At 36.3% G+C, this 25,287-nt stretch overlaps 2 pseudogenes; one reads left to right on the plus strand and one right to left on the minus strand.

Annotated features, from left to right (window-relative positions):
• Nucleotides 1–2,076: 2,076 nt before the first annotated feature.
• On the plus strand, nucleotides 2,077–2,210 carry LOC144222060 (small nucleolar RNA U3; annotated as a pseudogene).
• A 1,591-nt stretch (nucleotides 2,211–3,801) lies between these two features.
• On the minus strand, nucleotides 3,802–4,646 carry LOC144221935 (peroxynitrite isomerase THAP4 pseudogene; annotated as a pseudogene).
• Between the last annotated feature and the right edge of the window lie 20,641 nt (nucleotides 4,647–25,287).

Consider the following 25,287-nt stretch of genomic DNA (forward strand, 5'->3'; position numbering starts at 1 on the left):
CAGAAGAGCGTAGAGCGGTTTCAGGCCACGCTGTTTCCCTTCCAGGTTGAGCTGGAGAGCAGAGGAGAAGTTACTCCTGGTGCTGCCTGGGACCTGGGCGTCCAGCTCAAAGTCAGCTCCACAGCTGTAAACTGGATCACTCTCTGTCCCAGCCAAGGTCCCGAGCCAAGGTTTTTCTCTTCTCCAGGGACAGGGATAGTTCTCTGAGCAGTTTCAGCCACTCTTTCTTTCCCCCTTGACTCACCGTGGCTCCCCATAAATGGGGCTCTCTCCCCTCCCTCCATGCCTCTGGGTCCCAGCCCGTTTTTATCTTCTCCAGTTCGCACTTAAACACCTTTAAGGTTGCTTTTTCAGCGGACTCTGTCTCCTTTTCCTCCCAAACTGCTGGATTCTTTAAGGGTTCCTATGGCTTCAGGCATTCCCCATTTGAGAGATGGGGGCGAGTGAAATGTATGGAGCTCCCTACTTGTCCGCCATCTTGCCTCTGCCTTGTTGAGTATTTTTGTATCTATAGTTATCAAGGATATGGACCAGTAATTTTCTTTTTTTTGCGTATGCCTTTGACTGGTTTGGGTATTGGGGTAAGGCTGGCCTTAGGGAATGTATTTGGCAGTTTTCCTTTCTCTTCTGTTTGTTTGTTTGTCTGTTTTGTTTTTTGGGGGGGAATAGTTTGAGGAGAACGGGTATTAGTTTATCTTTACGTGTTTGATAGAATTCACCTGTAAATTTATCTGTTGCTGGATTTACATTTTTTGGTAGTTTTGGTCACTGTTTCAACTTCATTATTAGTAATCAGTCTGTTCAGATTTTCTAATTCTTCTTGGTTTAGTTTTAGGAGTTATCGGTTTCTAGGAATTTATCTATTTTTTCTAGATTTTCTAATTTGTTGACAAAGAAGTTTTATGTAGTATTCTCTTATAATTCTTTGTATTTCTGTGGTGTCAGTTGTTACTTTTCATTTCTGATTTTATTTATTTGAGTTTGTTCGTCTCTTCTCTTTCTTTCTTTCTTTCTTTCTTTCTTTCTTTCTTTCTTTCTTTCTTTCTTTCTTTCTTCCTTCCTTCCTTCCTTCCTTCCTTCCTTCCTTCCTTCCTTCCTTCCTTCCTCTCTTTTTCTCTTTTCTCTTTCTCTCTTTCTTTCCTTCTTTTTCTTGATGAGTCTGGCCAAGGATTTATCAATTTTATCTTTCCAAAGAACTGGTTCTTGGGGCACCTGAGTGGCTCAGTTGGTTGCGCATCCGACTCTTGATTTCAGCTCAAGTCATGATCCTAGGGTTATGGGATTAAGCCCCGTGTCAAGCTACACAGTGAGCATGGAGCCTGCTTGAGATCTCTCTCTCTCTCTCTCTCTGTCTCTCTCTCTCTGTCTCTCTCTCTCTCCCCTTTTTCTTCCCCTCCCTCCTTCCCCCTCTCCCCTGCCCATGCTTGCTCTCTCTCTAAAATAAGAAAAGGAAAAAGAACACGCTTTTGATTTCATTGTTTTTTTTTCTATTGTTTTTTTTTTTTTAATTTCCACCTCATTTATTTTGGCTCTAATATTTATTATCTCCTTTCTTCTACTCACCTTGGGTTTTGTTTGTTCTTCTTTTTGAAGTTCCTTAGGTATAAGGTCAAATTGTTTATTTGAGCTTTTTCCTATTTCTTGGGGTAGATCTGTGTCACTGTACCTTTTTGGTTGAGCATATGAAAAACCTGTGGTTTTTTTTTTTTGTTTTGCTTTGTTTTGTTTTTTGCTTTTACCTTTGCTATAGTGACATTCTTTAAGATATATTTATTAACAGATAAAGTAGGGAGGTAAACATTATCTGGCACTAAATCTCTAATCAGTATTTTCAGCAATCATTGTACTTATGTGAGCTAATACAACCATTTTATGAGCAATCTAGGGTTTCCTAGGCTCTAGATGAACATATAAGAGTTGCTATGACCTCCATTCCAGAGGAACAGAAAGATCTAGGTAGAGTCCCTTGTGGGAAAAGTGATATTACTGAAATGCTGTGGGTGGACTGTTACATAAGGAGGTCAGGGCCATGTTGTTCAGGTATCTTTGAAAGCTACCTCTTTGAAAGAAAGGAGTATGATTAGGAGGCATGGTGTTCTCTCCTGAGCATGAAGCTGGCTTTAAGTATTGCTTCCACAACTGCGTATTGCCATTGATGACCATTCTTCTCCTCCTTTGGGGAAGTAAGAGGGAGATGATGCAGTCTGTGTGGTTTCTGTTGAGAAAAAGAAAGTATGTAAAGATGAGCTGTCTAATGTTAATTAGGAAATTGCCATGGTAACAGAAATAAAAATGTGGATTGTCTTGAGCCTATCAATGGATCAGCTTCTGGACATAACAATGATGATAAAAATGTTTTTTGAGAGAAAATATGCACTCCCATTCAGGTTTTGTTGATCATCGCAAAAAACACAGGATGCCCAGGAGCCTAGGTTCTGTTTTCTCCTTTTGTATATTTGTATACATTTTAGTAAGTCAGTTACATTTTCTTATAAATTATTTTCTTCCTTTAGTTAGGAAGGAGAAAAATATCTGATCTCTGTTTTTCACAAATTCATTTATTAGAAAAAGAAACTAAAGGATCTGAAAATGCTCTAAAAACATAAAGCATTATTGTCATTGATATATTATATTGTATAAGGGAGGGACCATCTTGTTAAAATTTGGCTACTGTTACTAGATGGTCACATTAGCACTGGAGTTCACAGTAAGTCCTACACAGTTCATTCTGAAAAGGTTAGGAGAATACTGATGAGTGCTTATTGTTGAGCTTGGAAGTTAATAACACACTAAAACCTACTATTAATACTCCAAAAACTGCAAAAAATGTATACTTGGCAGTAGGTTTTGGCCAGTTGACATTAAGTTATTTTTAGCTGGCTGAACATGGCTAAATTTTTAATTTTGTATTTTTTATATTAAAAACCTTTTTGAATGATTTAAATCAAGATCATAGTCTTTTATTTCAGCTAGTCTAATTAGCTAATGGAGCATGCTCTAGCAGGTAGGCTGAATGATCAGATAACAAAATAAGAAGGTAAAAATATATTTCCTAGCAATTATTCCATCAGATATTTTAGTCCTCACCAGATACTTTTAGACATTCTTGTCTGAATGTATATTTCACATTCATTCATCTGAATGTATATTCTATATTCAGATGTAGATTAATGATCACTTCATTTTTATATTGTCTTGACATTAAACAGACTATTTTTGAAGATGATTTGCCCTATGTCTTGATGACAGTGTAACTACTTGAAAGTATGTTAGTGTTATTCTGATCTTATAATTGCTATAAAATAGAATTTAATATCATAACCCTGTATTGAATTAGTGTATACTTTTGATTCTTAAAATAATTCTAAGAACAATTATGTGAAAGTTAAAAGGTTAAATTTTTCGAAGATTGTATTATTCAGAAATACTAATGAACATGGCTATTAGCCAAATTCTTGCTTCAATTCTTGCTTCATCTGTAGAGCAGTATTAAATCATAGTTAGAAACTTCAAATAATATTTGTAGTAATAAGCATGTAATTGATTTGTTTTATAAATTGTAAATTTCATTATACTAATAAAAATCATTTAAATCATTTATCCGAGTAGAGCGCCTTCTTCCTTTTTTCTTTTTATTTATTTTCTTAAAAATAAAGGCCTTTGTTTTTTTCTATGGCATCAAAGGTACAGTGGCCACACTTTTGAACCCATGGAGAACTGTGGTCACACCCACACCTGCTGTGGGGCATCTACTGTGAAGCTGAAGTGTCATGACACACAGGTGGCCAGGCCCCACCCAGCTCAAAGTCTTACTCTGCATAAAGAGGTCATCATCTTGTAGGTACTATAAAGATTCTGAGTCCTGGGCTGGGTAGTGGTTGCTATGGAGACTCTCTATTCAAGTTTACCTCCAGAATTCAACCTGAATTTTCAGGTAATCTGCCCCCCGGGGGGCTCATTGGCAAGGACGGACTGGTGCTGGAGTGGGACATGGTGCACAGTTCTTGCTGGTTCCCTTTGCCCTCCATCCACAATACCTGAGTTCTGGGTGCTAAGGCCTCCTTGTTGCTTTCAGGCTCTTGGTAGATGCAGCTACTACACTCTCTATGCATGGTTTTTGTGTCATGGTGGAAAATGTTAAACCAGAAGTTCTACATGGGCTGGCCTGCATGTGAGATGTTCACCTCTTCTAGGTACTAGAACAGTTGTATCATTGGGTATGTCCTGGGGATCTGACACCCAGATATGCAGCATCCAGGACAATGGCTCCACCACTAGATTGATTTTGGGGGGCTCGCAGCTGGCTGCAGTAAGTTGTTCAGGTAGGGTACTTGCGTAAACAACTGCAGCTTCTCCTGAAGCTTGTGCACCTGGCTATTGGATTGCCTAACCCTCTGTCACAAAGTCTTCAGCTCATAGTTCTCCACCTGCTTCTGCAGGTAGCACACCTAGATCTTGTTCTGCTGGGAGAAGCAGGAAGAATATGGCAAGTTGATGAGTTTGTAGGCCCCAACACTAATAGGATGATCTTGGTGGTAGACATGAGGTTGGCCATTGCTGTGCTCAATCTGCACAGTTTCCATGAATGGCTTCAGGGTGATATCTCTCAGAGGGATAGAGGGGCTTTTGGAGGGCTTTTGAGACATTGCTTTGAGCAGCAACCTCAGGGGGCTCTGAGCAAAGCCCTTCTCACACCAGAGGAATGCCCTGCAACTGCCAGGCTAGTCCTGCTGAAGCCAGTCTGCATGTCTTTCAGTTGACAGACTCTGAATGTGCTTGAAGGAGAAACTATAAGAATGAAGAGAGCCAATAAATTTGTATGCCCCAGATGCTGTGGGGTGTAAAGCCACCGGTAGACTGGCACTCTTACCTACCAGGCTCCCCCTTCTGGAGAGGTGGTGTTTTCACTGCCAACCTCTACAGAGTGTTTGCTTCTCCTTGGCTGCCTGACTCTGTGGTGGCCAGTCTCCTGGAGTTCCTTCCAGAGACTGTTGTGCCTGCTTCTGACTGTTGACTTCCTGGGCTCCCCTGGGTGAGATGCCTAGTCCCTTCCCCTTAACATACATTGTTTCAAATGACTTCTCATATAATCTCTCACCACATTTTATTGTTGCTATACTCTCATGTTTCATTTTGAAATTTTTTTTTCTAGAAGTACAATTATTCTATATGAAGTACCTAGATTCTTTTCTGTAGAGCTCTTATAAAGATACTTCTATTATATATAATTAATATCAAAATTATAGTCATTCCCTATTACCCTTTAAAGCAATATCATCCCCTAATACAAAAAAGTAAGACCTAATTCTACAGTTAAAATCCTCAGTTTAGTGGAAGGAAGGCTGCATCTTGCCATGAAGTTAAATAGATGTGGAATAAAATAATAAGATAAAACTATCAACAATAGTGAAAATATTTTAATTGGAAAGTGTCATAAAGTCATGTAAATTTCAGTGCTTTCCTCCTTTGTACACATCTAATGATAAATCAGAAAATGAATCATGAAGACAAGTAAAATATCAGACTAAATAATTTCAAAAGAAACTTTTTTTCTTAGCGACTTAGTAAAATTTTTATAATATTTTCATTTTAACTGACATATTAAGTTTTATTTTTTGGAATATTTAATGTCAAAAAATAAAATATTAACTAGGTTATTATAGGCTCTCTGGGAAATTGCTTTCATGTATTATTGTAGGAGTTGGTTTTCAGAATGCAATGGAAGTTTCATTGAAAATTTCCCCTCAGAGAAATTACCTTATAAGTTCTGTGATTTTGTAAGATGGCTCTGGCCAGTGGTTGAGGAAGAATTTGAAGGGAAGGAAACACATTAGATGGCTTTAACAATCAAGCCAAGAATTAGTACGGCCTAAATCTTGCAGGGTAGTGATGCTGTAAATTGATAGTAGAGATACTACAGAAGACAATGTAAAAGGATTTGGCTACCAATTGATGTTGTAGCATAAATAGTGAGATTATTTTTTCTCCCATGATATTAAAAGAAGGATAGACAAATATAAGCCAAGATAAGTAAAACAGGCTTGAATATGGATCAAGTGGGAGGAGATACTTATTTAGTTGGTAAAGTGGAATTGGAAGCATTGCCAATGTGCAAGATACTAAATAAAAATATTTCAAGCCATGGTATTTAATAAATAAGTGATTGAATAGAGGGGAATAGTAAGAAGACTTAATACTATCCAGAGTTAGGGCAAAACTAAAACAGCATGTAGAAAGGTTGCAAAGGGGCAAACTCTACAGATTACAGTGCTTTAGGAGACAGAGAATAAAGGGTGGAATATTGAGGAAAGATGAAGTGATTTGTTTAGAAGTAAGCTGAACTTAAAATAATTGTAGTGGATGTGTGAAGACTCAGTGGGAAAATGTTGGTATGGCAAAGTGGAGAGTAGATGATAACAGAATGGGAGCAAGTGGAGTAGATTACTTCCCTGAAGTGTTTGAAAAAGAAAATGTGGAAGCCCTTAAAGGTGTACTGCTCTTTTTTTTTTTCACTCTCTTTAGGTTGTGGTTAGTGTATGTTCCAGAAGACAGGACAAACCTGTGAGGAGGAAACAGTGACAGTGTGAGGAGTGGACAGAGCAAGTGCAGGGAATGTGGGGCATTCAGAGCACATGGAGGTCTCAGAAAGGACTTTTCTGTAGCCAAGTCCTAGATTTGGGTTTAATCCTTTCAGATTTGTTACAGGTGGGTCACAAATGATAGAGAGGACAGAACGGAAGAGGTGTTGTCTGTCTGCTTTTTGTAACGTCAAATGTACACTCCCTTGCCCGCACCCTCCCAGTTGGAGGAGGGCGGCGAGAGGTTACATCTATGCATGGCCTCTGTGGGCCAGTGCGCGGCACCTGCAGATGTGTGCAGGTGGGAGAGGTGAGGTGGGCTGGATTGTCTGGCTCCCTGCTTGCTAGCGTGCAGCCAGCTGGCTGAATTCCCCGAAAGCCGGCTGTGGTCTGACCATCTTCAGGCGCTTACCTCTGAATTCTGATCACTCTAAGATCCGGGGATTGTGAAGGTTCCGAATAGCTGCACCAGTCCTCCTGCCACATGTCTTTCGGAAATAGTTTCCCTACTAATCTTTCCTTACGTTTTCCAATTTTGAATGTCTCATCTGTTTCATGTTAATATCACAACATATAAAGGTGCCGTGCAAGATTAGAAACAAACAGAGGAAGGAGCTGCAAATCTGCAAAATCTCTTGAGTACGGTGAGTCAGAGTATGGGTTCTGGATGAGAGGAATATGGAAGGGTGGAAAGTTTTGTAGGGGAACTCGTCAAAAGTCAGGTTTTTTGGATGGTATCTAGGCTATTCTCCATAAAAATTCGGTCATCTTGTAGCCTTTGCATATATTCATATAATTCTCAACTTGAAACCTGGTTCTTGAGACTTACATGATCACATGAGGTTTAAAAAATCAACAGTCACAGACCTGCCATGGTTTGCGTAGCCCTGATAGATAGAAAGTATAAAATTTAACTAAAATGAAACACTCCTAGCCTAGAAACCATCGCTTCTTGCCATAGAGATTTTTATCCTTGTGGGAGTTTTGGCCAAGTTATAGAAATTGCATCACCTTTGAGCCAAGCTATAATTATATAGTCATTAAGCAAATATTTATAAAGACAGTTGTGGCATTGGCAATAATAGAAAATAGGAAAGAAAATGTCCCTATACCTGTGTGCCTTTTAGTAGACTGAGGGAAAAAGAGAACAAATGGTAAATGGGTAAATGAGGTCATTTTAGCTAGTGTTGAATTCTATGAAGAAAGACCCCAGGGCAATATGATGGTTAAGGAAGATTTTGCTAACATCAGAGCTGATGCCTAAAGGGAAATAGCCATACATACATCCTGTGTTTTCAGAAAAGATACAGGCTGGTGGAGAGTGCTGTGTCAAGAAGGATTTGGTGTGCTAGAGAAGCAAGAAGGATGTTATGGCCTGAGCACTAAGCATCAGGAGACAGAGCCAGAAAAACACTTTGGCGACAGATCGCCATGACCTTTTAAGCTTTGATAAGGGGGTTGAAATTTATTCCAAATATGCACGAAGTTCCTGAAAAGTTCAAGAACAGTGGTGACATTATTTGTTTTAATTTTTAAACATGTGCTGTGGGAAATATAGATTGCAGGTAGAGAAGAATAGAAGCAGAGACTCCTGAAGTTACCTGCAATATACTGTCGGTAATAATAATGATATATGGATGCTTATTCTTGCAATTCAGAGAAGCATCTCATTTAACCTCAAAATGGCCAGTGTTTTAGGTTAGTATTATTACAGTTTGAAAATGAAGTGATGCACAGGCAGTAACCTCTTTGACAACGTCCATAGCAACTTCTTACTAGGTATATCTACTAAGTCCAGAAAAACAAGAACAAAAAATGAGCTATTGGGACCTCATCAAGATAAAAAGCTTCTGCAGAGCAAAGGAAACAATCAACAAAACTAAAAGACAACCTTTGGAATGGGAGAAGATATTTGAAAATGAAATATCTAATAAAGTATCAAAAATATATAAAGCACTTATCAAATTCAACACCCCAAAAGCCAATAACCCAGTTGAAAATAGGCAGAAGACATGAGTAGAATTTTTTTTTCTAAAGAAGACATACAGATGGCTAACAGATACATGAAAAATACTCATGTCATCAGGGAAATGCAAACCGAAACTACAATGAGATATCACCTCACACCTCTCAGAATGGCAAAAATCAACCAAACAAGAAACAACAGATATTTGTGAGGATGCAGAGAATAGGGAGCCCACTTACATTGTTGGTAGGAATTGCATTGTTGGATGGTAGTGCTGCCATTTTGGATAACAGTATGGAGTTTCCTCAAAAAGTTAAAAATAGAACTACCCTATGATCCACCAAAGGATACAAAATACTGAGTCAAAGGGTTCCATGCACCCAAATATTTATAGCAGCATTATCAACAATAGCCAAATTATGGAAAGAGTCCATATGTCCATTGACTGATGAATGGATACAGAAGGGGTACATAAACACACACACACACACACACACACACACACACAAACACATATACAACTCAGCCATCAAAAAGAATGAAATCTTGCCATTTGCAAAAATATGGATGGAGCTAGAGGGTATTATGCTAAGTGAAATAAGTCAGTCAGAGAAAGACATACCATATGATTTCACTCATATGTGTAATTTGAGAAACCGGACAGATGAATATAGAGGGAAGAAAAAGAACCAGAGAGAGAGAGAGGCAAACTATAAAACAAACTCTTAACAACAGAGAACTAACCGAGGATTGCTGGAGGCAAGGTGGGTGGGGGTATGAGCTAAATGGGTGATGGGTATTAAGGAGGGCACTTTTTGGGATAAGTACTTGGTGTAATATATAAGTGATGGATCACTAAAGTCTACACTTGAAACTAATATTGCACTGCATGTTAACTAACTGGGATTTCAATAAAAACTTGAAAAAAATAATGGAAATGAAGTCATGGAGGTACAGAGAAACTAAGCAAGTTGCTCTACATCATAAAGTTAGCATATGATGGAGGCCAAGAAAAAACAAATACTCGGACACCACAGTCTTCTTCACCACCACATTGTGCTCATAACTTGGAATTTATATTAATTAGAGTTGGCTATAGCCCAATTAGTGATATGAAAGTCTTAAAAAATAATTTTCTATGTGAACTTCAGTGTTGGTGAAAAATAGTAGAGATAGCAAATACTAACATTTACAGCAATGAAAGATGAGATAAGACATGAATAATCAAACCTTAAAATTTTCAGGACAAGCCCTTTCCTTATGAAGTTTGCCTATCTGTATTTTAGCTAGCCAACATTTATGTTTCTCACCTCTATTTTCCTTGCAAACATCCAATTTAAACCATATATGCATTCAGAAAGCTAGATTAGTTGCAAAATATGTTAATATTGAAATTTCAGTGATCTCATCTTAAAAGCTTACAGAGTCCAATATAGATGTTCCCCACATATAAAGATTAAAATATATCCTTACTCCAGTGATTCTTCAGCCAAGGATTTTCCTTTTTAAAGCACTTCCAAAAATAAAATTTGGATGCGTCTTGCAAAGCCTACTTGTTCTGGTGACATAAATGGCAAGTGAAAAAGTGTGGTGAATGACTAACCACAAGTTCATTAAAGATGACAGTGTGTGGTTTAGTCGCTTCTGGCCAAGAAATACGCCTCCTTACAGAGTAATAATGACCCAAAAATAGCTGAGTGCTCAGAAGCCTGGAGATACATGCATACAAGTTAGCTACATGACCTAAAATGTGTCCGTTTGTATGGTCCACCTAATAGCACAAGTGATTTCGGGAAGGTAGGTAGTGACAGTTGTGAAGATGACCAAGATTGGCTCCAGCCCGTCTACAAAGTAGATTCTATAGCTGCTGATAGTTTCTCTGAAATGTTGTCTGAGGAGATTCACTAAGCTTTTTTTTTTGAAACATGAGAACAATCATTCAAATTTTTAACATAAATATACTTCAAGATTCAATTCAAGACCATCTTTAATGTACAGAAAAAGGAAAGCTTTATCTATACCTTTTTTAAAATAAGAATTCATGGGGCACCTGGGGGGCTCAGTTGGCTAAGTGTCCAACTTTAGCTCCAGTCATGATCTCATGGTTCGTGAGTTCAAGCCCTGCGTTGGACTCTGTGCTGACAGCTCAAAGCCTGGAGCCTGCTTCAGTTTCTGTGTCTCCCTCTTTCTCTGTTCCTCCCCTGCTCTCATTCTCTCTCTCTCTCTCAAAAAAATAAATAAACATTAAAAATTAAAAATATAAGAATTTGCTTAAAATGGTGGTAATGTAGCTAAAGAATTTCTGACTAATATAAAACTTAAAGCAATGTGTGACTTCTCATAATAGCTGTACCTATTTTATTGATAGGCCCTAGAAACTTATATTTAACAAAATAACTTCCAGCAATTCTTCATACCTTTGACATATAGTTTTTATTTCCCTCTGTTATGGCCCTACATTAGAAGCCACAAGACAATTATAAAATGTCACCAAGATTGAAGAGTGAACTATATTTTTACACTGTTTGAAAGGTCTACTACCTATATGAATTCAGAAATTTTTTAAATTTTCAAATGGAAATGTACAAAATCTTATGTTCAATTATTCTTTAAAAAAGCAATACATTCAATAATTGACTAGTAAAATTAAGTAATAGAATGTTTAAAAATTTCACTAAGATTTTAGTACTTTGAAACAGAGTTTAAGCAGTGAGTAAAGAAACAGAATAGTATTAGAGGTTAAAGCTTATGTAATATTTTAAAATGCATTATTTTCCTTAAAAACAATATTTTTGAATAGTTGAAATAAAAAATGCATTGTTCATTGTTCCCTCTCACGGCACCAATGTGTATTGGTGATTTGTTTTTTGAGTAGAGATAGTGAAGGGCACCTGAGTGGCTGAGTTGGTTAAGCATTCTCAACTCTTGATTTCAACTCAGGTCATGATCTCACAGTTCATGAGATCGAACCCCACATGGGACTCTCTGCTGCCAGTACAGAGTCTGCTTGGGATTCTCTTCCCCCACCCCCTTCTGTCCCTCCCCTTCTTGCACACTATCTCTCTCAAAATCAATAAGTAAACATTTTTTAATCTTAAAAATAACATAGAAAGTGAAATTGTCTTATCAAAACTACATTTATAAAATTCTATGGCCACTTAAAGTTAACAGGAAAAAATGGACTTTAGTAAAAGCTCTCAACATACAGAGTAAATGCTATTTGAATATGAAAGTCAAAATATTTAAATCATACAGTTTACATCAAAGAATGTCCCATAGTTTTAAAGAAAAAATTTAGAAACTAAGTGAACATCATATTGGGATTTAAGAAAATAAAATTTGATTTTTAAAGACAGTAAGTTGTCCAATTTAAATTCTTTTTTTTTCAAAGCTTATTTATTTATTTTGAGAGAGAGTGTGCAGGAGGGGCAGAGAGAAAAGGAAAGAAGGAATCCCAGGCTGGCCCTGCGCTGTCAGCACAGAGCCAGATGTGGGGCTCAGTCTTAGGAGCTGTGAGATCATGACCTGAGCCAAAACCAGGAGTTGGGTGCTTAATCGACTGAGCCCCCACCTGAAACTGTCCAGCTTAAAATAGAGATAAGTTTAATTCTGATATACAAGTAAGGGTATTAAAAAAACATATCCATTGTGTTTATACCCACTGTTTCTTTTTTCCTTTTTTAAAAATCTATTTTAATTATTATTATTTTTTTATCCAAGTATAGTTGACACACGATGTTACATTAATTTCGGGTGTCCAGCATAGTGATTCAGCATCTCTATACGTTATGCTGTGCTCACCACAAGTGTAGCTACTGCTATCATCTGTCACCGTGCAGTGTTACGTTTCTGTTTTCTATTACTGTTTTCTGTCACTTAGGACCCAGCAGAACTCTTGACAAGATTTGTAAGGCATATCCTACAGGAACAGATAAAACTATTTTCAAATGACTACCTTTCTCTTGAAAAAACTTACTGTAAAGTTCACCCTAAAAATTGTAGTGAAATTCAAAAGTCCTTGAGGCATGTCTTCTATTGCTGCTTCAGATGCTCGGTGGCACATGTGGATGGAAGACCCTAGAAGATTGTGGCAGGAAAGAACAAGACTTTTGTGATCAGACTTGTACTTTAATCCTGGAAGAAAGTAACAAATGCCAAACGTTTTTACAAGTCAATTTAAATTAATATGTTGGCAACTTTTTGATAAATTACTTAAATCCAATAACTCCAGAAAAAAAGTGTTTCTTTTTATCAGCAACTAAGATATTTTACTTGTAAAATGATGCAGTTTTAAAAATGATATGCAGGAAAAGTTTGGAAACCATAAAAAATTACATTTTTCTCTTAACATGACAAGGATTTTAGCTGGATAAAAAAACAAGATAAAGAAATGCTAGTACTGGAAAAGGATATTCAGAGAAATTTGTTTTCCATGGTTTATTCAGTCACTCATTTATTCATTCAACAAACACTTATTGGGCTTTTATTATATGTTAAGCACAGTGCGAGATACTGTATTCAAATGATCCCAAATCTGTGATTGTCTTTCACTATTTTATCTGTGGCTTTTTGCTTTACTTAATATATCTCACATTTACCTTATGCTGAGTCAAAACTGTTACATGAATTTTTACAATGGAGAAAGGTTTCTTTGGTCTTCTGTGCTCAACTTTTGTTTTTTAAAATAATCTGCCAAACACCTTGATATTTTTGAAACACTGCCTTGTGATTGAGAGTGTTCCCAAAAGAAATTGTTTTTTTTAAAATTAATTTATTTATTTAGGGAGAGCAAGCAAGGTGGGGGAGGAACAGGGAGAAGGAAAGACAGAATCTGAAGCAGGCTCAGCACTATCAGTGCAGAGCTGGATGTTGGTCTTGAACTCACAAACCGTGAGATATTGACCTGAGCTGAGATCAAGAGTTGGATGCTTAAGTGAGTGCATCACCCAGGTGTCCCAAGAAATTCTGCTTCTTAAATTCAACCCTGTGGCTAGGGATTTCACACATAAAGATATTTCCCAATACCTGCCTGCATCTATAAATTGTCTGTACTAAAATTCCTTTTCACAAGCCCCAGAAGAAGAATGTAAGTGGCCAATATGCAAAATGTTCTGCATATCTAAAATTTAGTTCATTTTACTTAATTAAGAGGAGATATACCAATTTTTGCCCATTAATTTAGCATAGTTAAAAACAGTACTATCTAGAATTTGTGAAACTTTAATGACACTGGCATGTTTATTAACTAATGGTAAAATTATAAGCAATAATAATTTAATGAACTCAATTTGGCAAGACGTTCTAGATTGACTTTTATTTTTATTTTTTATTTTTAAAAAAGCTTTTATTAATTATATTAATCACAGTTAATTAACATACAGTGTAATATTAGTTTCAGGTGTACAATTTAGTGATGCAACATTTACATACAATATCCAGTGCTCATCACAGCAAGTGCGCTCCTTAATCTCCATCACCTATTTGACCCATCCTCTCACTCACCTCCCCTCTGATAACCAGCATTTGGTTTTCTATAGTTCAGAGTCTATTTTTTGGTTTGCCTTTCTCCTTTTTACCCCTTTTGCTCATTTGTTTCTTAAATTACACATATGAGTGAAGTCATGGTATTTATCTTTCTCTTACTGACTTATTTCGCTTAGCATAGTATTCTCTAGCTCCATCCATATCATTGTAAATGACAAGATTTCATTTTTTTAAAAAAATGTTTATTAGTTTATTTTGAGAGAGAGAGAATCAATCAGAGAGATAGAGGGAGGCTGAGAATCCCAAGGCAAGCTCCAGGCTATCAGCACAGAGCCCAATGCAGGGCTGGATCTCACAAACCTGTAAGATCATGACCTGAGCCGAAATCGAGTTGAATACTTAACCAACTGAGCCACTCAGGGACCCTGATTTTACTCCTTTTCATGGCTGAGTAATATTCCTGTGTGTGTGTGTGTGTGTGTGTGTGTGTGTGTGTGTACCACACTTCTTTATTCATCAGTCATTGGACATTTGGACTGCTTCCATAATTTGTTCTTGTAGATACTGCTGCTATAAACCCAGGGTGCATGTATCCCTTTGCATTAGTATTTTGGTATTCTTTGGGCAAATACCTAGTAGTACAATTGCTGGATTGTTGAGTAGTTCTATTTTTAACTTTCTGCAGAACCTCCATACTGCTCTCCAGAGTGGCTGCACCAGTTTGTATTTGTACCAGCAGTGCAGGAGGGCTCTCCTTTCTCCACATCCTCACTGACACCTGTTATTTCTGGTGTGGTTAATTTTAGCCATTCTGACAGTTGTGAGATGATATATCATTGTAGTTTGATTTGTATTTTCCTGATGATAAGTGATGTTGAACACCTTTTCATGTGTCTGTTAGCTATCTTCATGTACTCTTTGGAAAAATGTCTGTGTGTTCTGCCCATTTTAAAAGTTGGTTATTTGCTTTTGGTTGTTGAGTTTGGGAAGTTCTTTATATATTTTGGATAATAACCCTTTATCAGATATATCACTGGCAAATATCTTCTCTGATTCTGTAGGTTGTCTTTATTTTGTTGGTTGTTTCCTTGGCTGTGCAGAAGCTTTTTATAGTTGGTAGATCTTATCTGCAGAAGTTTGAAGGTATTTTTTCAAATATTTTACATGTTTCTACTTTAATTTTTGAATATCTGGATTACAGTTATAATAACTGTTCTAATATCTTTTCCTGCTAATCCTCACATCTGTGTTACTTCTGGGTCCATTCATTAATTGATTTTTCCCTCATTATAAGTCATGTTTTTCTGCCTCTTTGCATGCCTCATAATGTTTGATTGGATGCCACGCATTATGATTTTTAACTTGTTGCATTCTAGATATGTTTATATTTCTGTACATCTTCTTGAATTTTGTTCTGGGATACAGTCAGGGTTCTTGGAAACAGTTTGTTCTTTTTATGATTTGTTGGTCTGGTCAGAGAAATATTTAGCCTAGGACTAATTATTCCCCACTACTAGGGCAAAACACTTCCGATGAAATGTTTTGAATGCTCCATGATAATCAGGTTTTCAGGTCTCACTGCTGGGAAAAGGAATTATTCCTGGCCTTCATTAAGCATTGTTGATTAGCCCCTCTAATCATTTAGGATCACTCTTTTCCCAGCTTTGTATGGTTCCTTACAGACATGTGCTGATAAGTTCTCTGCTAAATACTAGAGCCGTGCTCTGTGAAGATCTCCCAAGGGTTGGTTGGTTGGTTGGTTGGTTTGGTGTATAGCTTTTCCTTCTTTGATACTCTGACAGGTGAGCTCTTGTCCCTTTGGTTTCTTCACGCTCCCAGCTCTGTCGCCTCAACTCAGGAAGCACACCAGTCTCTACCAGGACTCCACAACTGTACTGCTGCCTGCAAAATCTCAAAGTGGAAGACTGGTGTGACCCTATGGCAACTTCTTGAACTCATAGACGCTCCCAAAAGTTAGGGTACCTGAGCCTGAAGTTTCATTAGTTTCATACTCAATGCTACTCTGAGGATGGTTTCCCAGAATTAGAAAGGGTATGTATTTTGGAGAAGTCTAGGAAAAATATAAAGTCTACCTAATCTCTCTCTTATCTATCTGAACATTAGCTGCAAACGTTGATTATGAAGTAAAACAATATTTATGAATGTAAAAGTCATATGGTTCATAAAAACTTACGGAATATTAAAATAGTTTGGATTTAGAATTAAAGAGGTCTGAGCAGGTGTTAAATATATAATATGTAATAAACTCTAAAATAATAATGACAAATTTATATTTCATTGAAATTGCATTTCAGAATTAAAGAAATAAAGATGAATTGTAGACTGAATGTAGCTACCAAGTTCTTCTTTATCATAATATACTGACGTAGACGCTAATAAAAAAATCAGTAAAAAAAATTTGGATTTGCAGAAACAAATATCCAAATTTTTTTTTTACTAATTTCCTTGATTCCTAATTCACCTTTTATACTTATGATTGTTCTAAGAACATTTCCTACTTTTTAGATTCAGGATTCAGGATTCAACCGTGGTAATGTATGCATTTTTAGGAATTATCTGGTTTTTTTCTAAGGTATCTGATTTGCTAGTATATAATCACTTATAGAAATCTGCTCTCACACTATGTATTTCTGTGGTTATCTGGTGTTTTGTTTTCTCTTCCATTTTTCATTTTGGTTTTTGAATTTTCTCTCTTTTTCTTGGTTAATGTAGTTACAGCGTTGCCAATTTTACTTTTTTTTTTTAACTGCTCATTACTTTCATTGTTATGCTATTGTTTGTTCTGGTCTCTGTTTTATTTATTTTTGATTTTTCTTTGTTATTTTCTTCCTCTACTAAATTTCAGCTAAGTTTATTCTTTTCCTAGGTCCTTATGGTATAATGCTAAGTTGTTTAACTTTTTTTTATAATACAGGTATTTATAGCATAAATTTCATTCTAATATCTGCTTTTGCAGCATCCCATAGGTTTTAGAATATCGTGTTTTCTTTTTCTTTCATTTCAAGGAATATTTTGATTTGCTGTTTGATTTCTTATCTGGCCCATTGTATGTGCAGTAGTGTGTTGTTTAATATTTACATATTAAGTATTTAATATTTGCATTGTATATTATTCAGCTTTGTTTTATTGTTGGTCTTTAGTTTTGTATCATTGTGGTTGGATAATATACTTTCAGTCTTTTTCAATTTGTAATGTTTGTTAGGTCTCTTTTTATGTTATTTAACCAAGGGATTCTTCTGTGTATACTTCAGGAAAACGTGTATATTTTTATCCTCTATCACTTTTGATTAGAGGATTTAATACATTTACATTTGAATTTAACTGCATTTACATTATAAATGAGTATGTACCTATTACCATTTTGTTCACTGTTTTCAGACTGTTTACTAATTCCTCTCTGATCCTTTCTTCTCTTGTCCTCTTCCCTTGTGGTTTGATGCCTTTTTAAAGATTTCACTCTCATGATCCTTTATTTATCTAACAGTGGTTCTTGCTTTGTGATCACCATGAGGCTATTATATAGCAGCCTACATATATACCAATTTATCTTAAGTTGATCACAAGTTAAGTTTGAACACATTATAAAACTCTACATTTTTATTCCCCTTCTATTATTTTATGTTTTTGATGTCACATTTTACATCTCTTTAGTTTTGTGTGTTTATTAATAAATTGTCATAGATATTGTTGTTTTTACTACCTGTGTCTTTTAACCTTGATGTTAGCTCTAAGTGATTATTAGTCCACTGTCTTTACTATATATTTAGCTTTACCAGTAAGATTTTTCCTTTCTTATGTTTCTTATGTTACTAATTAGTGCCCTCTCTTTTCAACTTAACAAAGTCCCTTTAACACCCATCGTAAGGCTGATTTAGTGGTGATGAGCTCTTAGTTTTGCTGGTCTGGAAACCCCTTTATCTGTCCTTCGATTCTGATTAAAAACTTGCTGGGTAGGATATTCTTGGTTGGAAGTTTTTTTGCTTTCAGCACTTTGACTATATCATGCCATTGCCTTCTAGCCAGCGAAGTTTCTGCTAGAAAATCTGCTTATATTCTTACGGTGGTTTCCATATATCTACTAAGTTGTTTTTCTCTTGCTGCTTTTAAGATCTCTCTTTATCTTCAATTTTTGACATTTTAATTATTATGTGTCTTAGTGTGGACCTCTTTAGGTTCATCTTTTTGGAACTCTCTGGGCTTCCTGGATCTGGATGTCTGTTTCCTTCCCCAGGTTAGTCAAGTTTTCAGCCATTATTTCTTCAAACAAATTTTCTGTTTCTCTCTCTTTTCCTTCTGGACCTCTATAATGTAAATGTGTTGCTACATTTAACATTGTCCTATGGATCCCTTAAAATATCTTCAGTTTTTAAAAATTCGTTTTACTTTTACTGCTCTGTTTGAGTGAGTTACACTGCACTGTCTTCCAGGTTATTGATCCTTTCCTCTGCTTCATCTAGTCTCCTGTTGAACACCTCTAGTGTATTTTTCATTTCAGCTATTGTATTCTTCATCTCTGTAACTTCTGTTTGGTACTTTCCTATGTTTTTCATATATTTGTTGAAGCTCTCATCTATTTGGGTTCATCTATTCTTCTCCAATGGATGAGCATTTTTATGATCATTACTTTTAGCTCTTTATCAGGTATATTACTTATTTCCATTTCATAAGGGTTTTGCCCCCCTGTGGTTTTATCTTGTTCTTTCATTGGTAACACTTTCCTCTGTTTCCTCATTTTACTTGGCTTTCTCTGTTTTTTGTTTTTGTTTTTGTTTTTTGTTTTTTTTTAAATTGGGTGAAGCAGCTATCTTTCCCAGTCTTGACCGAGTGGTTATAGGAAAACCAAGGTATGATTCATTCTGCGTCTGTGTAGTGCCTTGCAGGTAGCCTGCCAAGAACTATGTCTCAGATTGTCTTAGTCCCATAGGGCCCAGAAATGTAAGTTTCTCTGGCATCAGAACCAGCCAGTCAAAGGGTATCCACTGTGTGAATTGTATGCACCTATCAGCTTTGGTGGGACCACAGGTGAATGCCAGGCCAGGGTACACCTGCCCACTGGATTTAGCAGGGAAGGCCTATGTGGGAACACACAGCCAGGGTGCACCCACCTGCCAGGTTTAGCAGGGTGGAACCTCAGCAGAGTCCCAGCTTGGGGCATGGAGTGCCAGCAGAGTAGAGGGAGACTGCAAACAGTGATACCTACCAGTGCCTCCATCTCTGGAGAGAGTTCTAGCAGACTTCTGCTCTTCTCATAGATGCTTTAAGATTAACCAATAATCTCCTTCACATGGGGTCTAAGTACTTTCCAACCTACTGTTTTTGTACTAGGTCTCAGGATAAGTAATTCTGGGAACAAGCTCATTAGAATGGAGTCTCAGTTTTTTTTATAGCCCTTTATGTCTCCTAGATGTAAGCCCCATTGGTTTCCAAAACCAGACATTTTGGGGCTCACCTGTCTGTGTAGTTCCCATGGTTTGAAGTGTTTGATGTGGTACTTGAACTCTTCATTCCTCAGAGATATGCTCTACATTTGTGAGATCCCTCTCTCTCACTTGTGGGGTGTTGTACTGGGGGGCGGGGTTTTTGGCAAGACTCTGTCCCTGCTTCTACCTACCTTGTTGTGGCCTTTTTATCCTTTGTTGAAGAGGAGGTTTTCATCTAGTTTACAGGTCTTTTTCAGAGAGAATTGTTCTATATGCAGCATTAGATTTAGTGTATCCATAGAAGGAGGCGAATTCAGGGTCTTCCTATGCTGCCATCTTGAATTACCTCCATCTTCCTTTATCTTTACAATTCAATAGTTAGCCATAATTTATCTTGATGTGCTTGTTTTTATCAGGTTTTTTTTTTTTTTGCATGAGATATTATGCCTTTCAATCTCCCTAGTCATGTTTTCCTACATTTCAGATCTATTTTCCTTATATTCATTATCTCAGAGATATTATCTTTATGCTGGATCATTTTTGTCTACTTTAAATAATTTTCACCTCTTCATTGGTTATTTCTTTATCTTTCTCTTTTATTGTAATTCATTATGATTATGTCAAATCTTCTCTTATTCATCCATGTCTATTCTATTCACCTTTATTTTTTAACGTAGACAATATATTTTAATGAAATTATTTATTTCTATATTTGTTTCTCTAAGTTTATAGTATGTTTTATCTCATTCTGACTTTTTAATTATCTAATTTTCAGCTCTTTTTATGTAGATTTTTTTAATGTTTCTGTAGCACTTGTGGAGTGCTGCTTTTATTTCTTAGATGATACTTTCTTCCATGCTGAGTTCTTTGCCTCTCTTCTATACATCTCATTTGTTGTTTTTCTTGGTTCATTCTTTCCTTCAAATATGTTTTTAGTATTTTTGCAAAGTTGTCATGCCATTATTTTTCATTTATTTCTCTGATTCAGGCATATTTATCCAAACTATTTTATTCTGATAAAATATAGGAGATGTCCCTTTGATACCCATCTTATTTGAGATAATTTGCCTTTCCCTACCCCACTTACCACTACTTTTGGTTCATTTTCCTGAGGCCTGGCATATTTGGGTCTAGAAGGAGAGCTGGGATAAGGCTGGGTTCATCTAAGACTTTGGTCTTTCTTCTAAGACCTGATTACTTTTCTGTTAGTAGAACACACTCTGTAGAGACAGTAGTATAACCTTAGTTGGAAAGGGAAGTTAACCTTGAATTCTCTAGCTTTTACCAAGGGGACATTTTCCCTAAGTAGACCAGACCACCACCTTATTCACTACCCTTAGAAATGAGAGTAGCTGGAAGGAGTTTTGCTTAGTGTTTGGTCCATGAAAGTAGACATGCATGGTTAAGCCACTCTTTCATTATGGGAACCAAGGTACTTGTAGGAAGCATGAGCTCTGATCTGCTCTTGGATTCTATTAATTTTTATAATGGTGAGCCTTCACAGGGGGAAGGCTTCATATTTCCAGGTCTGGTTGTTACTGTGTGGGCAAGTGAGTCTAAATCAATGTCTTAGTATTAGGAAGCCCACTACCTTGCAACTACATTCCACATTCTCGTATGCAGTTTTATCAATAATAGGGACAATTTTTTGTCTCTATAACATGATTCTTTTGCCTTATTTTTTTAAAAGTTCAGAATCTGATTAAGAAAAATAAAGTTATTGTTCATTGGCCCCTCATCTCCTTCCCTGGTAGTCCAGTGTCCTGCAGAATAGGAAGCCCTGGATATCCCTCTTAACACTGCAGTAGTTCACAATGTGATATGTCAGAGCTTCTACTCATAAATCATGCCCCTTGACCTTTTTCATTATTAACTATCTTTCCTCCAAATTCAGAAGATTGGAAGATATTAATGAGTGTATTGTTCACTTACCTCTTTTTTCTTTCTATTTTGGCAGGGAGCAGTGGACGGAACTGGGCACTGTTGCAAACCCAGAACCTTCCATTTCTTGTTGTGGCTATTATATTTTACAATTTAGGGCATAAAGTTGTAGCTGTTCCTTTTTTAACTACTACTATTATATTTTTAGTTGATCTCATTATATTTTGTGCATTTTATTAACTAGTGGATTCAAGGAATTCTGAAATCTTCCAAAATTCCCATATATTACAAAGGATACAGAAGTTTTAAGTATACAAATATTCATAAAGTTGTCTAGATATAATTTCCCAAGACTTATAAGCTTTACGATATCATGAACTTCAGTGAAAGAATTATGCTACAGAAATAGTGGTAGACATTTTGTGTTCTAAATCATCCAAGCAAGATCATCTTAGCTTTTTCTAATTTTACTTCCCTAGTTGTTTCCAGAAAGTGTGGGAACTAATCTCGAAAAGACCTCTCTTAATTGTACCTTAATATTTTTAGATGTTGAAATAAGCTAGTGATCAAAGATTATGTTAAGTAATTGGCAAGAGTAGCTAAAGGATAAGTAACACCCTAATTAGACTCTCAAGGAAGGCTTAATCTGTGCCAGACTCAACTAGGAATCCTATTACCCAAAAGGTAACTTATTAATGCTAATTATGATTTATTTTTACCTAACTGCAGGGGCTCTCAAAATGACAGAGCAACATTAAGCACATAAGACACAGGAAGGGTAGCATAACAAATAAATGAAGGTCCTCAATCACTTTTGTTTGACCTCCTGAATTTGTGGCCATCTATTTTGGTAACAGTTTTATCATTAAGAGTTGGGAAATACACAGGTGTCCCTCGGCTTCTCAGAGAGCTGTGCTTCCTGTTAATTTTCTAAGCTAATTTAGAACAAGAAACATGGAAAGGCACTACGAGGTTCTAAAAATTTCAGTGTGTAATACAGACTATTTTGCAAGAAGCAAAGCATCAATAATTTAACTGTGTATTTCCAGAATATGAGAGGATACATAAAATGATGACACTGGGTAATTTGATCACTGTGACCACTAAGCAAGCTAGTTAAGAATCAAGCTATCACACAAAAACTGCAAAGGGAAAAAATGTTTTTTGATTTCAGCTTTTGCTGTCTGAAGTGTGAATGTGTCCCAGTGGGTGGATAAATGGTTGGATATTAATCATCCTTGCCTGCCTGGCAAAGCTTTCGGGCTTTCTTGGCTGTGAATGGTACACTAGTTAGCTTGTTTTCTAGACTGGCAGCTGTACATCCCCTGGAGAAAGCTCATTCATCTCTTTCCAGGGAAAGTTTTACTTTCCCAAGTTTCCTCTCTTACGCTTAAATCAGTGAAAGCAAAACCTGTTCACTAATGCCGCGTGTTTCCATCTCCTTCATCAGTTTTCAGTCTGACATGTTGGGATACCTTAGTACAGTTTATTATTACCATTCTTGGCCTGTGTTGCCCCAAGCAAAATCTAGCCAAAAGCTTAATAATGGTTCCAGCTAGCTTCTCAGTATTCTATTGTTTATTTTTACATATTGGCTATGTTTATCACTCTAGCACAGTGTCTTATACATAGTATGCACTCAGAAATCTTTTTTTCATAAATAAAATAGAAATTAGTATAGATTTTTATGATCATTTTATACATAATAATGTAAAGCATACAAAGAAAATATTTCTTGCATTGTATTCTGAGAAGCAAAGTATATTTTTTAGTAAACAAGGATATTTGTTTGAAATCTGTAAAATTAATAAGAGAATGCTCATTTTTCCAATTGTGTTTTAAGAACTAAGGAAAAGTAAGAGTGGTTTTTGATTTGATAATACTTCTAAATGAAGCAGGACTTTAAGATTTATCTGAATCATTATGTGTATCATCTGGTCTTGTTTTAGCTTCTCTTTTGCACTGCAGTTGTAAAAAAATTTTTTTTATTTTGAGAGAAAGAGGGTGAGTGAGAAACCCAGGTAGGCTCTGTGCTGTCAATGCAGAGCCCAACGTGGGGCTCAATCTCACCAACTGTTAAGAACACGATTAGAGTTGAAATCAAGTGACACTTAACCAGCTGAGCCACCCAGGCGCCCCAACCACTGCAGATTTTTTGTAAGCAAACACATTGAAATGATTCAAGTCAATGTAAAGAAACTACATTTGGTTCCATAGCCAAGGACATCCTTTAGAATTTTCTAAGTTTAAACAATATTACTGACACTTAATTGATTTTAGCAAAATGAGATAACTGCTTGGGAATACTTTCAAAAATCTAGACAACTAATAAAAACAATTTAAAATGGTTAAACTTAGAAGAATAATGATTTTTTAAATCAGAAATAGTCCAGAAAAAATAAAGTTTTGTTTTATGCCCCAACCCAGGAGAGGAGCGAAAGTGAGATTTGGAAGGAATGAATCCAAACAATACTCCTTTAGCCACAGCAGTAGATGACTTTTTTTTATGTAATATCCAAGAAAAGGTACAAAAATATATAAATGTTTAAGAATAATGTCATAGAGAAAAGGGAACCCTTATGCACTGTTGATGGAAGTGTACATTGGTTTAGCAACTATGGAAAACAGTTAGAAGGTTTCTCAGGAAATTAAAAATAGAGGGGCACCTGGGTAATTCAGTTGGTTGAGTGTCTAACTTCGGCTCAGGTCATGATCTCCCAGTTCTGGGTTCGTTCGAGCCCCGCATTGGGCTCTGTGCTGGCAACTAGCTCAGAGCCTGGAGCCTGCTTCCAATTCTGTCTCCCTCTCTCTCTGAGTCTCCCCTGTTCATGCCATCTCTCTCTCTATGAAATAAATTTAAAAAAACATTAAAAAAAAGAAATTAAAAATAGGACTACTGTATGTTTCAACAGTCCCACTTCTGGGTATATATCCAAAGGAAATAAAATCTGAAGGGATATCTGCACCCTGATGTTCATTGTAGCATTATTCACAATAGCCAAGACATGGAAACAGCCTAACTGTTAATGGATAAATGGATAAAGAAAATGTGTTATGTATATTTATATATATGATATGCATATGCAGTGGAGTTGTTTCCAGCCACAAAATTAAATTAGGAAATCCTGCTATTTGTGATAACATGGATAAACCTAGAGGGCAGTGTGCTAAGTGAAATTAGGAAGGCACAGAATGATAAATATGACCTGGTGTCACCATTATATAGAATCTTAAAAAGCTACTTTCTGTTTATAGAAAGAGTAGATTGGTGATTGCCAGGGTCTGGAGAATGGGGGAAATAGGGAGATATTGATCAAATGGCACACATTTTCAGTTATAAGATGAATATGTCTGAGGGATGTAATGCACAACAGCACAGTCACTATAGTTGATAACGCTGTGTTGTATACTTGAAGGTTGCTAAGAGAGTAGACAAATATTCTCAATATACACACACATACAACCACACAACACGGTAACTGTGTGAGGAGATGGATGGGTTAACTAACCTTATTGTGATCATCATTTTGCATTATATACAGCCATCAAATTGCCCCATTGTACATGTTACACTCATACAAGATTATATGTCAATTATCTCAGTAAAGCTTAAGGAAAAAAAAAAAAGGTGATCTTTCTGAAAAATTAACCCAGAGAAAGTCAAATTGATATTAAAGGATGCCTGCAATGGTCCAGGAAAAAAAGGATAATATGAAAATTTTTTTTCATTGTTATCAGCATCATGTTCCCCATCGACAACAGAAAATACTTGTGGCATACCTACAGTTTTAATGAAATTAAAACATTAACTCCATATTTACCCCACTGTGAATGTACACACACAGGGACATGCATGCATGAAAGCACATATCTTTGGTTGTAGAAAAAATAAATGTACATGGAAGATTTTATTTCGTTAAATTAAAGCCAAAGGATT

This window comes from Crocuta crocuta, unplaced genomic scaffold, assembly GCF_008692635.1.
Source record: "Crocuta crocuta isolate KB4526 unplaced genomic scaffold, BGI_CrCroc_1.0 scaffold376, whole genome shotgun sequence".
In the NCBI taxonomy this organism is placed as follows: Eukaryota; Metazoa; Chordata; class Mammalia; order Carnivora; family Hyaenidae; genus Crocuta; species Crocuta crocuta.